The 14,525-nt window shown below is 40.8% G+C and overlaps 1 long non-coding RNA gene across 1 annotated transcript; it reads right to left on the bottom strand.

The window, feature by feature from the left end:
• Positions 1 to 508: 508 nt before the first annotated feature.
• On the bottom strand, positions 509 to 7,483 carry LOC144323027 (uncharacterized). The gene is made up of 3 exons (XR_013388582.1): positions 7,385 to 7,483; positions 6,208 to 6,434; positions 509 to 2,900 (listed from the first exon to the last, which is right to left on the bottom strand). It is a non-coding gene; the product is annotated as an uncharacterized LOC144323027 (long non-coding RNA).
• Between the last annotated feature and the right edge of the window lie 7,042 nt (positions 7,484 to 14,525).

Genomic DNA, 14,525 nt, shown 5'->3' with positions numbered 1-14,525 from the left:
GCCAGGCTGCCCAGTGTTGTCCCAGGCACGCTAACACAGGCTGTTGAGAGCCTGAGGAGCAGAGTGCTGGTTCTGGTTCTGCCACCAAATGATCTTAGACAAATCTCTCAGAACCTCATTTTACTCTTTTGAAAAACAGTGGTAATAACACTGGTTCTCCTCACAGTCTGGGTTGACATCTTGTTCTCCTTCCCTGGCTCCTTGTCATCTACCTTGGCCTTTGGATTTAGAGAAGATATTAGCCTCGTGTCTGTCTTCAGCTCTCTTTCATTTTTATTCTCTCCCTATAACTACATCTTTAACTTTGGCCTCTTCTTGGACCTCAGTATACTAGTAAGGATTCATTAGGTTGGTTAGGGCTGGTTTATCTGCTGTAGTAAATATATGATAAATAGGTAATGGCTGAAACATGATAGAAATGTATTTCTTGCTCAAGGAAACACCCATGCCCATGCTAAGGGAGCAGAAGGGCTCCATTCCATGGAGTCATTCAGTGACCCACATTGATGGAAGCTCTGCCACCTTCAACATGTAGCTTCATGGCTGTCCTCGAAGGGGATGCCAATATTGGAAGGAGAAGGGGCATGAGGGAGTGGGAAGAAGCTTATCAGGGCTAGGAATGAAAGTGACACATACTTTTGTTTATATTCCACTGTCTAGAACTCACTCACATTGCTACACTTAACTGCAGGGAAAGCTAGGAAATGTAGTCAGGTCATGAGCCCAGGAAGTAGGGACATAGGGTTTATTGAACAGCTGTAAGTTATTGCCACATTCATCCTTAATTTCCAAGTATCTTCAGGATATATCCCTTGGATGCCCCATAGGAACCTCAAACTAAACCTATTCAAAGTTCAAACTCACTAACATCCCTAATGAAACTTGCTCCTTCTACTATGTTCCTTCCTCTGTATTATCACCCACTTAGAAACCTACCTACAAATTTCTGAGTAAGCTTCTCCTTCTTCAAGTAAGGCTTGGTGGTAGCCATGGAAATGCACTGCTCCTATTTTCTGCTTCAGGGAACATGATTGACTAAAGATCCCAGCTGCTGAAGACCCCTTCTGGGGCCATGTCTGTGTTTGTACTGAGCCCACACTGCCTATGGGCCACTCTACCTGTGACTGAGCATGCACGGCCCATTCCTGCAAGTTGTGGGGCTCTCTAGAGGGCAGCTTTGGCTCAAGGACTTCCCATCAGTACTGCACAAACTTTCTTAGATCTCTACTGAATCTAAGACTCTCCTCCCCAGCCCTCCTTCTTTTCTCTTCTTCACTGAGATAGGATCTGTTCTATGGTCTAAAGTTTCACCCCACCTTTAGTTTTCACACATGTCTCCCCCAGTGAATCTCTTGCAGATAAGTTTAATACAATGTTGGCATCTACTTTTCAGAGGACTTGAACTAAAGTAGTTTTCAAAACTGTGCTTTTTCACATTCCACTGCCTAGTTCAGTTGTTTCCTCTCTCTCGTACCAATGGAAAAAATCCTGATGGTTCCCTGCTTCCTGTCTCATTCTCTTCAAGCAACGCATCTACAGTGCCACAGCATTCCATTTCCAAAATATAAATATTAACCAATTACTCCTTTGATAAGTGCTTTCAATTGTTCCCATCTGCCACTTATGAATCCACCTAAATTTCTTAGAACATGGTTCAAAATCCTTCACAATCTCTCCTCTGTCTCACCTCCTCCCACTGTCCTTTCTGTACAGGGAACATTTGCCTTTCCCTATTGTTCTCCCTTTATGTGGCCTCCTCCCTTTACCTGAAATGGCTTCCATTCATTTCTCATTCTATCAAAGTTTTATTCATTCATTAGAATCCAGCTCAAAAGTCTTCCTAATCCTCAAAGACCTACTGTTTCCCTCTTTTTGGTTCTCAACAGCACTTTGCACATAATCCCTCACCCTGCTTATTTATTTAAGTGTACTTCAACCTCCTCCACTAGCTGGAGATCCTTGATGGCAAGGATGGTGATTCATTCATTCAGCAAACAGTTATTTTAGCGCCTACTGTGCTTTAGTTCCTGTCCTGGGTGTTGGGGATAAATCAGCAAAACAGATTTAAGAAATCCTTCCTATGGAGCTTCATTCTAGAGTATAACAGTGTTGAGTGGTGCTCTTGTATATAGCAAGTGCCTCATTGTTTGTTAAATACTGAAAAGGAGATCATTTAAAATACTCTACTGACCTAATGTGTAGCTAAGGGCAAACTTAGCTGAAACTCACACCTATTTAAGGAGAGAAAAGTGAAATTGTGGCTCAGAATGTCTGCAGAATTTATAGAAGTACTACACAAACAGAAGAGAAATCAGCCACAAATTTAGGCCAGGAACACCTGAGGCAAAAGGTAAAAAGGCTGACAGAACGTCCAAATTAAGGAACAGCTTTTGCGTTAAAGCTAACAAGAATCCACATCAGCAAAGAGACCAGGCATATCTAGGAGTCATTTCCAAAATTAGCTCCTCTTTCAATTGGCTTTGTGGAAAATGCTCCTGTGACACTGAGATGCCTCCCATATATCACTGGGCAGTCACAGTCATCACCTCAAATGTATTAACTCTGAGATCTGGGAGGCATATAGGTGATGAAGACCCTTCATCTTCTGTGTGGACACAAAGTGAGAAAGTGGATTTTTTGCAGACCAGACCATTCTGTTCTGTTGCTGGGCAGTCCTCATTACATTTATTCCTCTTCTAATACATCTTGGTTTTTGTCCATCCTTCCACTGGGTAAAATGTCTGCTTGTGGGATCCCTGGGTGGTGCAGCGGTTTGGCGCCTGCCTTTGGCCCAAGGCGTGATCCTGGAGTCCCGGGATCGAATCCCACGTCGGGCTCCCGGTGCATGGAGCCTGCTTCTCCCTCTGCCTGTGTCTCTGCCTCTCTCTCTCTCTGTGTGACTATCATAAATAAATAAAAATTTTAAAAAAAATGTCTGCTTGTAACAAAATGGCATTATATTTCTCAGAAATGATGAATGCATTATAGAATTCCAAGCAATAGTACAAAACATTTTAAATCACCCCAAATCCCAAAACCCAGAAAGAACTATCAAGACTGAGTCAACATTCTTACAGAAATCTCTTAATACCTAAACATAGATAAAAATAAGTATACCAAAATGAGATACTACAATCTTATTTTTAATTTTAATTTTATTTGAAAGCATTGTTTTGAAGTATAGCATACATACAGAAAAGGGAACAAATTAAAATAATAAATGCAACGAGTTATCACAAAATGATATGTTTGTGTTACCTCCACTTATGTTAAAATATAGAACCTCATCAGCATCCTAAAAGTTCCACTCCTGTCTCCCTGCTAACAGTCCTTCAAATCACACTGTTCTCTCCTTCCCCAGAGTACTCCTATCCTGACTTCTTACACTATAGATTAGTTTTGCCCTTTCTTTTTAACTTTTTTAATAAAAGGAATCATACATTAAGTATTATTTTGTGTCTGGCTTCTTTGGCTCAAAATTATATTTGTGAGCATCATGAACATCATTGCATATATTTATAATTTATCTTCATTCCTGTATAGTATTCCTTTCCATTCCAAAATTGTGTATGCATCAATGGTTGATGGACAGTTGGTTTATTTCAGTTTGGGATTATTATAAATACTAGTAAGATATTCTTGTCATTATTTTAGCAAGCATGTGTGTACATTTGTTAGGTATTCCCCAGGAATAGAATATTTGTTTCACGAAGCATGCATATGCCCAACTTAATCAGAAAAAGCCAAAAGTTTTGCAAGGTACTTGTATCAGTTTACCCTTATGAACAATGTCTGAGAATTCCAGTGATCTCTAACCTTGTCTACAATTGACATTGCAAAGTTTTTTTTATTTCCTTTCTTTCTTCATTGTAGCTCTCCTGGAGTAATGTTACTACATTTCTCAGTTGGTTTTAATTTGCATTTCTCTGAATACTAATAAGGTTGTACACCTTCCCATGTATTTTATTGTCCATTTGGCATATCTGTTTTGTAAAGTGCCTGTTTCAGTCTTTTGCCCATTTTAAAAAAATTGGGTGGTCTGTCTTTTTCTCATTAATTTGTTGGGATTATGTTGCAAATACCTCCTCATGTCCTCTGTGAAGAAATAACTTTCACTCTTACTACTACCTTGTTGGCAGCTCTTCATTGTGTTAGTTTTTACAGTTAATGCATACATCCTATTCTAAACAATAAGCATCGAATGTAAGTGTACTTGAATTTAGCAGAAAAAAAATGAAGTAAAATTGAAGGAATTACTGAATTTCAGATAAATGTTTTCTCACTTTAAAAAGAATACTAGTTTCTAAAATAAACCCACTAAAATTAAGGAAAGGGTTTATTAAAAGCATTTTTAAGAAAGCATTTCTTTTAAATGTAGTATCTGTGAACTCCTTGTTATGAATATTATGAAATTAATATTTGTAGATTTCCTCTTCCCTTCTCTCTCCTATCCTCCAGAGTTTGCCAGCCTTATACTGTTGAGATTTACATTTTATTCTGAAACCACCATTTCTACCACAGCATAATCTTAACCCTGTTTATATGGGGGTCATCTTTCTTTAACAGTCTTTTTATAATGCCTTCTCTCTCCCTTAATTTTTACTTTTAATTTATCTCTTGGTTGCCTGGACTTCATTTTCAACTACATTTATAAAGGCCCTCAAGTGCTTATTTCCTCTGATACTGAAGAGCATCTGTAACCTTCCGAACTCAAAAGGAAAACTTGGCAAAGTGGAAAGTGGTCAGGTGGGCCCCTCGATAAGATCATCCATATACCTCCCACAGCACTCTGCTCTGTAAGTCCAGGGAATGTGAACTAAATTTCCACTCTGTGTTCTTCCTTGGTGCACTGAGAATACTAGGTTCCCAAGTTCCTATACCAATTGGCAGAAGCCAGATTCTAAGTGGAGCAAGAAGCCACAGCAATCTAAGTGGCTCTGTTAATCCCTGCCCCCTTGCTTGCTGTGTCTTTCTTTCTCTAGGGTGGGATCTGCTTGAAAGTGTGCATTGAGACAACCCCAGGTGGATTTCTGGTCTTATAACATGCTCAGTGATCTGTGAGGCCTCTACAGATCAGTTGTTAATGTTTCACCGTGAAGTGAACTGTTTGGTTCCTATGGGAACACAGGCACATGTGCGGATTAGTGAGATTACAATGGCCATTGAGGAAGACTGAATCTATTTATCCAAGTTGTCCATGCATTTATTCTTCCCACAAACATTTATATACAAGGAAGTCCCTCCAGTGTAACATCCACCACAATCTTGCTTTGTGTGTGAGGAACTCAAGAGATGTCTTTTACAACAAACTGGAGGGACCAGTGCCAGCTAATATGATGTCACTCTGCCTGGCCCTTGTCCTCCTGACCTTGCACTCTGTGCTTCTCTACTTCCACTCACATGACCCTGGAAAGCACAGGTAACAATGGGGCCAGACTCTTCCTCAGCGTCTTCATAACCCCTTTATAGGGCAGCCTTTGCCAGCACCATCCTCCACCATCATACTGGACGTGTTCCCACCCGCCCTTCCTTTCCACTGACTAAATAACTTTGCTGAATGCAGTTTAACTGTTGCTCTTAAAGGGAAGCAGCAGACATGTGCAGACACATTGAACACACCCAGAGTCTTGGCCACGCAATATTATCAAGTAAATTTTCTATCTATTCAGCATTGTCAGGTAGAAAACACTGGTTTTGCCCTAAGCATCGGGATTACCTTTGTCAGAGCAGAAGCCATAGAGCTGACAGGATATGACAAGCTCAGGAAATTCCAGCTGAAGGAGGGGTTGTAAGCCTAACCATGCAAAGAAAAGGAAGCATTTTTTTTTTTGACCCCAGTATACGGAGGCAAGCAAGATATTATAACACAAGTACTTTGCAAACTCTGAGTTTGCAAGGCAAGATAGCACAGTGTGTTCATTCACACAGTAGTGGAATTCTTCCCTGAGCAATGGGCACATCCACAGTCAGAGGCTGATCACAGTTTTGGGATTTGGTGGTGGGATGGGGATCTGCGGATACATGTGGAGAGAGACAGTAGTGGGCTTTTCTTTGGCGTCTGAATCTATATATCTATTTACCTGTCCATCATCTACCTACCTATCTTTAGACACCATGACACTCTTGAAGGTGGACAGGATTATACATGCTGTGAGATTTAAATTTGAGTAAAAATAATAGTAGTCATTTCAGAAGCTGGGATATTACCTCAGGTTTCCATCTCTGTTCCACTCCTTACTACATGAGACACCACTGCTTTGTGACAAGTTCTCCATTTTCTGAGGTTTGATACCCCAATTTGCAGGTGGCCCTTTGCTCCTGCTGCTTCTCCTCAGCACCTCCTCATCTTCTCCTCCTTCAGCTCTCTTGGGAGCCCCATCCTCTGGACTCCCCTTCCCCTGACTCTCCAAGCCAATCAGAAGCTTCTCCCCTACCTGTGATAAAGGACAGCTCCATCTGGGCCAGTCTCCCCCCACCCCTTAAGATCTGTTTAGGACTGACTCAGGTCCCCTTGCCCAGCTTGTCAGACTGGAAGTGTGTGTCCTGTCCAAAATTCTCTGAATTTGCGTTCTCAAAGTTACAACTGTGCTAATTTCCAGCCTTGGCCAAACTGTTCTTTTCTCTATATGTTGCAGCTATTTTGGTACCTCTGCCCTGATGTCAATTCAATATGAGTTGAGGCCTTTGCTCTTTGATCATTCCCTTCACAGTAACAGTGAACTGAATTCTGTTATGAGCAGCAGAATGTTTATTGAAGGTTTATGGGTCACGGGAAGTGCCTTTAAAAGCAAAGCACTTGGGACACCTGGGTGGTTCAGTGGTTGAGCATCTGCCTTAGGCCCAGGTCGTGATCCTGGGGTTCTGGGATTGAGTCTCACATTGGGCCCCCTGTGGGGAGCCTGCTTCTCCCTCTGCCTATGTCTCTGCCTCTCTTTCTCTGTGTCTCTCATGAATAAATAATCTTTCAAAAAATAAATAAAAATAAAAATAAAGCAAAGCACTTAAAATCAACATCACTTTTTAAACTAGTCCTCCAGCTAGGATTTCTCTAAGCTGGGGTAACTTCCTGCCTTTCTTGTACACCCTTTTCAGAAACTGACCCCTAACTCCACTGTCTGACAACCTTCATGCCTTCATGTGCCAAATCCTGACCCAAGTTTATCAGGTTACTTTTCCAATAAAACCAGTTCCCTCCTAGTGAAGAACTCTGGTGTCAACTGTTTAGATAATACAGTGTTTCTATTTCCTAAAATAGCAACCACCACACTGTAGTATAATCATCTTATTTTTGTACCTCCCACTGAAACCAGTCTGAACAACTCACTGAAGGCAGAAACCTCCTCTTTTGATCTATATATCCCCAGTCCCTAGCAAGCGTACTGACTCATGAGTGCTCAGTAAATCCAGTTGTTCCAAGAGTGAGCCTCCGATCTGAAAGGAGGGAAGCAGACCTCTCAGGCACCATGCCTTTGGTGGTTCTACTTAGAAGGAGCATGAAGGTCACACCAGGTAGCCTGTTGCTAGGTGATGATGGGGCTCTGTGGAGGGATGTGCAATGTTGCTTAGCAACATTTCCTCACTCTCCTGTCACATACAATGTCCAGAAATAAATTATTCTTTTGGCCAGACTAGGTCTTTTGACCTATCTCACTTAGAAATAGGTAAGATTTTTCCCTTTGTCTAAACATAGACAAGGAAATCCGTAACTTTTTCAAGGATCACAAAGGCAAAAAAATCTGAAATATCACACTCAAGCATCTACTTCATCAGAAGGTTAATGAGGAGAGTCTGAGTGCCAGTCAGTTAAGCGTCTCTTTTCAGCTCTGGTCACGATCCCAGCATCCTGGGATCTAGCCCCACATCTGGCTCCCTGCTCAGCGGGGAATCTGCTTCTCCCTCTCCCTCTGCTGCTCTCCCTGCTCACTCTCTCTCTTTCTCTCTCAAATAAATAAAGAAAATCTTTAGAAAAAAAAGATTAACTGAGTCAGAGGGACATTGGGAGGATTTCCAAGAAACCACAGCCTATCTTCTATTCCCTGAAAAGAAAAATTCAGTTAGCTGCGGCCAGTAATGCTGTTGGCCTGGAGCGCAACCAAGACTCTCCTGCAGGCTCAGACATAGAACTCCACTCACTTGGCATGGCCTGAACCAGAGTCAGCTGGTTTCCAAGGACAGAAATGCTTTCTGGATATAGTTGATGCTTCCCTGACTTGCTTAGTTTAGGAAAAAGAACATTCAGATTTATTATCCATCTGAAATGTAGAAAACCTTCGTATTAACTAAAGTTCCTTGAAACATTTGCATTGAAAATGTTGCACATGAGTCAAATAACCATAAATAATGAACCAGATTTCTCTCTGTGCCAGATAATACACAGCATACACTTTGTGACCGTTTTTCCGTCTCTTGCTTTCCTACTACCTTCCACCAAAGCTGATAGGATGTGGGAATCTGGATTCAGTCTGTGGAACAGGGCTGGAAGAGGGCTCCTATTAAGTCTCTGTCGGTGCAGGGAAGACCCACTGCCTTGTAGCTGTGGAGCTGGCAACTTGCCAAGAATGGAGATCTCCAGGTTGGACTAGGCACAGTGGGGGCACAATCAATCAAACAACCCAGAATCGTCCAGAATCATTCAATCATTCAGTATTCAATACATTTTTTTTTTAAGAGACTGTCCTGTGCTGATATAATAGCTCTAAAGGCAGAGAGATACTCCCTACACTCAGAGCTCTGTTTGTCTGGGAACTAGGCAGGTGAGAGGCCTCGGGCCTGGCCTCACAGTGCTCCCCAGTAGTCATGTTCTCTAAAGTCACAGTGAAGACTATATTAGCAAATACTGAATCATTGCCCTTAAAGATTTTTGAGGGGTAGATCCCATGAGCACAGTGCTATTATCAAGTGATCAATACATAATTCTGTTTTATGCACATTTCTGTTTAAAGATACCTTATTTATTAATATATAAATATTAACGTTGAACTCTTGTCAACAGCACTCAAAATCAGACCTGAGCAAAGCTCCTCAAATGTGTATTTTCTCCCTATGGCATATCACAGCCTTCCCATGCTTAGGAACACCAGCCAGTATTCAACATAATGCTTGGGGGCATTTCAACAGCAAAATCACTTGTAAAAAGCACAAAGTGTAAAAATTCTGGCACTAAATAGACCCCAAAAAAAGATGCATGACGAGCAGAATCAAGCAGCAGAGCCTCACTTGCTTGGCCTCAGCTGGGAACCTACCAGATTTTTCTGGTTTGTCAGATTTTGAAATTTTTCTCTACCTTATACAAGTCCACAATGACCACAAAAGCATTGTAAGTGTTAGTTTGGGTTACAAATACTATTAGAAAGTAGGTGAATTAAAAAATACAGGATCTGTATAATGAGGATCAACTATATAAATGTATATATGTACTGGCGTTATTTGTATCTATTGAAGTTAAACATATATATACATGTACATATATATATGTATATGCATACACATGACACACATATGCATGTGCATATGCATGTATGCATTTATTTATTTTCTAATTTTTTTAATTGGAGTTCAATTTGCCAACATTAGCATAACACCCAGTGCTCATCCCAAGTGCCCCCCTCAATGCCCATCACCCCAGTCACCCCAACCCCCTGCCCACCTTCCTTTCCACTACCCCTTGTTCATTTCCCAGAGTTAGGTGTCTCTCATGTTTTGTCACCCTCACTGATATTTTCACTCATTTTCTCTCCTTTCCCCTTAATTCCCTTTCACCAATTCTTATATTCCCCAAATGAATAAAACCATATAATGTTTGTCCTTCTCTGATTGACTTATTTCACTCAGCATAATACCCTCCAATTCCATCCACATTGAAGCAAATGGTGGTATTTGTCGTTTCTAATGGCTGAGTAATATTCCATTGTATACATAGACCACATCTTCTTTATCCATTCATCTTTCAATGGACACCGAGGCTCCTTCCACAGTTTGGCTACTGTGGACATGGCTGCTATAAACATTGGGGTGCAGGTGTTCCGGTGTTTCGCTGCATTCATATCTTTGGGGTAAATCCCCAGCAGTGCAATTGCTGGGTCATAGGGTAGCTCTATTTTTAACTTCTTGAGGAACCTCCACACAGCTTTCCAGAGTGGCTGCACCAGTTCACATTCCCACCAACAGTCCATGAGAGTTCCCCTTTCTCCACATATTCTCCAACTTTTGTTGTTTCCTGCCTTGTTAATTTTCCCCATTCTCACTGGTGTGAGGTGGTATCTCATTGTGGTTTTGATTTGTATTTCCCTGATGGCAAGTGATGCAGAACATTTTCTCATGTGCTTGTTGGCCATGTCTATGTCTTCCTCTGTGAGATTTCTGTTCCTGTCTTTTGCCCATTTCATGATTGGATTGTCTGTTTCTTTGCTGTTGACTTTAATAAGTTCTTTATAGATCTTGGAAACTAGCCCTTTATCTGGTATGTCATTTGCAAATATCTTCTCCCATTCTGTAGGTTGTCTTTTAGTTTTGTTGACTGTATCCTTTGCTGTGCAGAAGCTTCTTATCTTGATGAAGTCCCAATAATTCATTTTTGCTTTTGTTTCTTTTGCCTTCATGGATGTATATTGCAAGAAGTTGCTGTGGCCAGTTCAAAAAAGGTGTTGCCTGTGTTCTTCTCTAGGATTTTGTTGGAATCTTGTCTCACATTCAGATCTTTCATCCATTTTGAGTTTATCTTTGTGTATGGTGTAAGAGAGTGGTCTAGTTTCATTCTTCTGCATGTGGATGTCCAATTTTCCCAGCACCATTTCTTGAAGAGACTGTCTTTTTTCCAGTGGATAGTCTTTCCTGCTTTGTCGAATATTAGTTGACGATAAAATTGAGGGTCCACTTCTGGATTCTCTATTCTGTTCCATTGATCTATGTGTCTGTTTTTGTGCCAGTACCACACTGTCTTGATGACCACAGCTTTGTAGTACAACCTGAAATCTGGCATTGTGATGCCCCCAGCATTGGTTTTCTTTTTCAATATTCCCCTGGCTTTTCTGATTCCACACAAATCATCTCATGATGATTTGTTCCAACTCACTGAAGAAAGTCCATGATATTTTGATAGGGAGTACATTAAATGTGTAAATCGCCCTGGGTAACATTAAATTTTCACAATATTAATTCTTCCAATCCATGAGCATGGAATATTTTTCCATCTCTTTGTGCCTTCCTCAATTTCTTTCAGAAGTGTTCTGTAGTTTTTAGGGTATAGATCCTTTACCTCTTTGGTTAGTTTTATTCCTAGGTATCTTATGCTTTTAGGTGCCATTGTAAATGGGATTGACTCCTTAATTTCTCTTTCTTCAGTCTCATTGTTAGTATAGAGAAATGCCATTGATTTCTGGGCATTGATTTTGTATCCTGCCACACTACTGAATTGCTGTATGAGTTCTAGCAATCTTGGAGTGGAGTCCTATGTACACTATCATGTCATTGTGAAGAGGGAGAATTTGACTTCTTCTTTGCCAATGTGAATGCCTTTTATTTCTTTTTGTTGCCTGATTGCTGAGGCTAGGACTTCTAGTACTATGCTGAATAGCAGCGGTGAGAGTGGACATCCCTGTCGTGTTCCTGATCTTAGGGGAAAGGCTCCCAGTGTTTCCCCATTGAGAATGATATTTGCTGTGGGCTTTTCATAGATGGCTTTTAAGATGCTGAGGGATGTTCCCTTTATCCCTACACTCTGAAGAGTTTTGATCAGGAATGGATGCTGTGTTTTGTCAAATGCTTTCTCCGCATCTATTGAGAGGATCATATGGTTCTTGTTTTTTCTCTTGTTGATATGATCTATCACATTGATTGCTTTATGAGTGTTGAACCAGCCTTGCATCCCAGGGATAAATCCCACTTGGTCATGGTGAATAATCTTCTTAATGTACTGTTGGGTCCTATTGGCTAGTATCTTGTTGAAAATTTTTGCATCCATGTTCATTAGGGGTATTGGTCTATAATTCGCCTTTTTGGTGGGGTTTCTGTCTGGTTTTGGACTTAAGTGAGATCCACTTTTTAAACAAGAGAGACTTGAATATGTAAAACTCAATAAGAAGAATTCAAGTGCATTATGCTATTAGGTTGCAAATAATAACCACAAATATATAGAGAGTATACCATGGTATATACAGTATAATATATATATATATATATATAATATAATCCCATTTGTATAAAAATTTAAGACTATTCATATGCTGGTATATACATATAACCTTTTCTCTAAGGACGTAAGAAATTATTAAAATTGGCAGGAATTACTAATAATTAATAGCAGCAATCATTATTATCTTTGAGGAGAGCTAATGGGATGAGAGAAAGGCAGGGGTTTTATCTCTTATTTTATACTTCAGAACTCTCTTCTTCCTCCCTCCACCAAAATTCCTAATTTTCAGAGTAATTGGTCTCAGCTAAGTACCCAGAGAAAAGCGATTCTAATTAAAGGAATCCAAAGAAAAGTACATTGCAAATAACCTCAGCTTCTGGCTCCTCCATACCTCCTATCCAGGGAGTTTGCATTGTAAAACAACATTCATCTTCACCAGGATAAGCTGTGCTGAATCACAAAGACCAGGGAAGAATTTCAGGAATGTGAGGTCATCTTTTCCCTTTCTGGTGTGCTTGTATCACTGTGGCTGTGGCCTGGACCCTGAGCAAGGTTCAGATTGGTATTTCTCAGCCCTGACTGCATGGTGGAATTACCTGGGGAGAGATATTGATGACCTATTATCACACCTAAGCAGATAAACCCAAACCACTGGGATGGGGCTCAGGTACTCATTATTTTTGAACACTTGACACTCAACCAAGAGTCTAGAACAGTGGGTTGCTCTAGACATCTGCATCAGTCTGTGGGGCCTGCCATATGATATACCACAGACCAAGTAGCATAAAACAAATTTATTTTCTCATGATTCTAGAAGCAGGAAGTCCATGATCAAGGTGTCAGCAGGTTTGGTTTCTCCTGAGGTCTAGCTCCTTGGCTTGCAGATGACTGTGTTCTCCCTGGGTCTTTGAATGATCTTCCCTTTGTGTTTGTCTGTGTCATAACCTCCTTTTATACAGACCCCAGTTATACTGAATCAGAGTCCACCCTAATGACCTTGCTTTAACCTAATTATCTACTTAAAGGCCTCATCTTTAAACACAGTCACATTCTTACATACTGAAGGATAAGACTACAACATATGGATTTTGACATATCTCATAATTTAGCCCTGATGCAGTTTTGGAATATTGGTGAGGTTTGGAGCCAATGACCAAGAAAGAATTCTTGAGACATCTTTGGTGCAAAATGGTGCTTTTAGTAAAGCACAGGAGACAGGACCCATGGGCAGGAAGAGAGGCTGCCCCAGGCCTGTGAGGGGAGGCTGATTATATACCTGGGAGTTGGGAAGGGTTTGAGGATAGTTTACTCTCTAAGGAATTTTGGAAGCAAGGTTTCCAGGACCTGGAGGGGGCTAGCTGTTTTGGGGAAAAAGTTGCTTAGTACTATCTAATAAAACCTGAGTCATGAGACCCTTCAGATGTATATCGGTGGGCCATGTGCTTGGTGGATGACTGCCAACATGTATCTTGGGGGTTTAGAGATAAAGGAAAATTCTAAAGGAATTTTTGTATGTTAGGTAGACTTACAGGATCCTGGGGATCAGGCTAAAACTGCCTTTTGCCTTTAGCAAAGTATTCATATCGAGGCAGTTGAGTCCATAGAGGAATGTCTCTCTACCTGTTTCAAGGACTTGTCAGAGTGCTTTGTCCATAGCTAGTCCTCTGTTCCCTATCATTTTCCCCCTGAACAATTTTAACCCTTAAATCTTTAAGGTTGTTGAAGATGAAGGGTCTCATCTTTTGAAACTTCTTCCTGCTGAGTAGAGGCATACAGATGTCCCTACCTATGGATCAGTATTGGTCATTTGGGGAACAAATCGGGGAGTTATAAAAAGGAGAAGGCAGCTTCAATGAATTCCTTGAATTTGAGGACAACACATGAACCTCCTTGAGTAGAAAGGATCATCTCTCAACTGGAAGTTATGGCAGTGAAGGAGTATTCGCAGTAGGCAGGGAGACACCAGAAATAACAAGGTAAGGTTAATATTATAATGAGAAAGTGAAGACCTTTGACAGTTGACCTTTGATAATTTTCCTCTAGTCCAGGAGTTTATTTTTTTAAAAAGATTTAATTAATTTATTCATGAGAGACACACACAGAGAGGCAGAGACACAGGCAGAGGGAGAAGCAGGTCCATGCAGGGAGCCTGATGTGGGACTGGATCCTCCGTCTCCAGGATCACACCCCTGGCTGAAGGCAGCGCTAAACTGCTGGGCCACCGGGACTGCCCTAGTCCAGCAGTTTAAAGCAATCACTAAAGGAAAGATTATTTAAAGCACCATTTGAGTATTCATGTTAGATAGAAACCCAGAAATATTTTTGTGGTCATCTGGAATGTATACACAGCATTCAGGTTTTTTTGTTTTGTTTTGTTTTGTTTGTTTAATGATAG

The sequence above is a fragment of the Canis aureus genome, chromosome 11 (genome assembly GCF_053574225.1).
Source record: "Canis aureus isolate CA01 chromosome 11, VMU_Caureus_v.1.0, whole genome shotgun sequence".
Lineage (NCBI taxonomy): Eukaryota > Metazoa > Chordata > Mammalia > Carnivora > Canidae > Canis > Canis aureus.
The sequence above is the reverse complement of the archived record's forward strand: the minus strand, read 5'-3'. Positions and strand labels throughout refer to the sequence as shown.